At 43.1% G+C, this 3548-nt stretch overlaps 1 pseudogene; it reads left to right on the top strand.

Moving 5' to 3' along the window:
* The first annotated feature begins 375 nt into the window (after window positions 1-375).
* LOC118596882 lies at window positions 376-1502 on the top strand (annotated as a pseudogene).
* Window positions 1503-3548: the final 2046 nt, after the last annotated feature.

Below are 3548 nucleotides of genomic sequence, written 5' to 3'. Positions count from 1 at the left end.
AATGTCCAATAGGAAAATACATACTCCAGAGTAGAAGTAATGTCTCTTGGAGTCAATCAACAGCTCTGAGCCATAGGGACCATGTTGTAATTGGGGATGCTTAGAGTTTCAGAAGTTTAAGTCCATTGTCATCATGGAGAGAAACATGGCAGCATGCAGGCAGACACAGAGCTGGAGAAGAAAGAGCTGAGAGTTCTACATCTTCATCCACAGGCAACAGGAAGTGAACTCAGTGTCACACTGAGTGCAGTTTGAAGCATAGGAGACCTCAAAGCCAGCCCACACAATGACACACTTCCTCTAACAAGGCCAGGCCTCCTATAATAGTGCCACTCCGTATGGGAGCCATTTTCTTTCAGACCACCATAGTGTTTAATGTTTAATGCTAAGAAATATATGAAATCTACATATGATAGGTGAACTTGATGAGTATACTCAGAAAACAGCCATAACCATGGAGTGCCTGGCTATTGAGTGTCATGGATAGAGAGGGAAACAGTTATAGGGGATGTGATCCTAGTGTACTCTGTGAAGCCTAAAAAGAAGCCTAGGGGTTGCGACAGAATACATGTGTAAAAGAGATGTCCACTCATTACATGGTGACACTCCATAGAAGCAAAGGGAAATCACCCCGACAGGCTCTCAAAGTGGCAATTTTGAGGTCTTGGTGGTAACCAGCATTGCTGCACGTGGGTTAGACGTCCCTGAGGTTGACCTGGTTATGCAGAGCTGTCCATCAAAGGATGTGGAGTCCTACAGAGCTGTCCATCAAAGGATGTGGAGTCCCACTTCCATCCATCAGGTGGACAGGCAGAGCGGAAGGGACAAGGGTTTGCACCTGCTTTTATCAGCATAAGGAAGAGTATCAGTTAGCACCGGATATAATAAAAGCGTCTAGCACAGAAGCCATTAGGCTTTTGGATTCTGTGTCTCCTACTGCCATTGGCCTTTTCAATCTTTTATTGATGGCTGAGAAACTGACCAAAGTGAAGGGATATAGAGACCCTGGCAGCCATGCTGGCACACATTTCAGGGCCACATCCCTCGACCAGCACTCCTTGATCAGCTCATGAGTGGACTTTGTGACCGAGACCCTTCAAGGCTCAATTGAAATGCCAACATTAGTTATTTTTGGAAAAAACTTAAGGAGCAACTGGACGAAAGCCTTGATACCAAGTTAAGGGAACGGTTTTCCTCAAAGGAAAGCTGGGAGTTCATTTTGATGTCCACACTGAAGCAGTCACAGAAATATAGAAGTGGTATGAAGGTGGCAGCTTGCTGTGGCCACTGAGCAGCCAAAGTTAAAGGCTCAGGAAGGATATCTAGGTGGCAGGGGTCAGTGGGAAGCTGGCCACAGTGCTTTCAGAGGGCAGTAGAGTAGAAGCAGAAACTTCAGGGGACAGGGGCAGATGGGAGGAACAGAAACTTCAGAGGACAACCAGAGTAACAGATCTCCCAACACAGGCCAGAAGCAAAGTTTTAGTAAAGCCTTTGGACACTGAGTAGACACAGAGGCAATGCAATGATTCACGGGGGATAGTTATTGACAACCACTCTAATTAAGTCCATTAGGAGTTTATGTCCTTTTTATTGATGACCAGACCAAGAGCAGCTTGAGCCCCTGAAAAGTCTTTTGGTGTCCATATAGCCTTCTAAAGGCAAAACCCACAAAGATGTATCAGAGTTAGCTGAGAGTTAGAGTAATCGTGAAACATTTATTCCTGGAAGAACATAGTAATTATTCTAGACATAAGTTGCCAATTATTTTGATTAATCTATCTAGACCATAGTCAAGGCCATGGAAGTCTCAAATGTGTTGCCAAGGCAGATATGACCATTGAGGGGTTGTGGGTAGAGGGCTGAGGATTGTCTAAGCAAACACAAACAGGGTCAGAACAGTATGGCATTGCTTTAGTCATTTCAGCAAGAAGGAAATGTTCACACCATTGAACCCAAGCGCCCCCCCTCCCACTGTTAAACTGCACTGATTCTTTTTTGATCATTTGCTTAGTCCCTATTCCTTTTGAGGGGAACAGGCTTCCAAACTTCTGGGTCTGACTATTATCAATTGTTTTCATTTTGAAAAGGGATATGAATTCATTACATCTTTCTTCCAATACATTGTCTAGATTTACAGAGTAAGACCAGAAACGCATCTTTCCCTCCTTGTATGTGAACTGGGCAATTTTATCTTTTTGTGTGTTTGTGTGTATGTGAGTGCCTGTGGGCACACTGGGAACTGAACCCAGACCTTCACACGTACTAAGCATGTGCCCTACAAATAAACTCCATCTCTAGTTCCTAAAAATTTCTCTTACTCATGTCCTCCAAAGAAAGTCCCCAAGTGATGCCATGGTCTCTGGAGGACTGCATGAACCTTTGATCTGGGGCTCCCTCCCCAGCACTTGGCAGTCCTTGGCCTCCTGACAAACACTTGCTTGTATTCTATGTAATGTGTCCTCTGAGGATTAATGCTGAGCGATGTTTTTCAAACATCATTTCAGACTTAGCTGATTTGAATAGTTTGTGCCAGGTTGCTTTGGATATGGAGGGTGGAACACAGACAGTGGAGCCCCTTTGCAGTGTTTCCATACACTCTCAGTTTCTCATTACAGGTGACCTGTGTTCCAGGGAATTCTCCACAGACAGTGTGTAGAGAAGTACAGTTTCACAGAAGCCAAAGTGTTAATCCCAAATGTCTGAAGTGGCTCTAGGGTTTTTTTTTTTTTTGTTGTTTGTTTGTTTTGTTGTTGTGGGTAATGAAACTGAATAAATGACATTTAAATGCTTGTACCCTACTTTTGGAAGATTCATTTACCAAGAAGGAATTAGGGAGGAGGGGCACAGTTGGTATTGCTGAAGTATGTTTTAGAAAGACCATAAAGATGTTCTTCATCTTCACAAGTGAGAAGGCAGGAGGAAGCGTCATAGGTCATGACTATTTCCAAAGGACTATCTGCTAGTGGGCAAGCCATTTTTTTTTGCCATTTTTAAAAATTGAAAATAGATTTTTTCATACAATATATTCTGTTTATGTATGCCCTTCTCCCCACTCTTCCCTGATCCTCCCGCTGCCCAAATCCACATCCTTTCTTGCTCTCTGTCATTAGATAACAAACAGGCATTTAAGAAAATAAAATTAATAAATTAAGACAAAATGAAAACAAACAAACCTGAATAAAGCTTAACAAACTAACAGACAGAGAAAGCACAAGAAACACACACAGGCATACACATTGGCATTCATAGAAATCCCTTAAAAACATGAAATTTGAAACTGTAACATATGAGCAAAAGGCCTGTAGGGTAAAACAAAAACCAAAAACCCAAACAAAACATTATGAGACACAAAATGGTCCCATGCACCCTCCCCTGCACCGTGGATCATTTTTGTTCCTGTCTAGGACCTCTTTCTGTTATTTCACAGGCCCAGCAGAGCTGCAGCTGTGTACATGCCAGCCTTTATCCACAAATGACAGCACCCTATGGACATCACTCTGCTCCAGGCTTTGTCGTGGACACAGTCTCAGAACAGCCCTCTTTGCCTA

The sequence above is a fragment of the Onychomys torridus genome, chromosome 1 (assembly GCF_903995425.1).
Source record: "Onychomys torridus chromosome 1, mOncTor1.1, whole genome shotgun sequence".
Lineage (NCBI taxonomy): Eukaryota > Metazoa > Chordata > Mammalia > Rodentia > Cricetidae > Onychomys > Onychomys torridus.
Note: the sequence above shows the minus strand (reverse complement) of the source record. Positions and strands in the feature narration are given on the sequence as shown.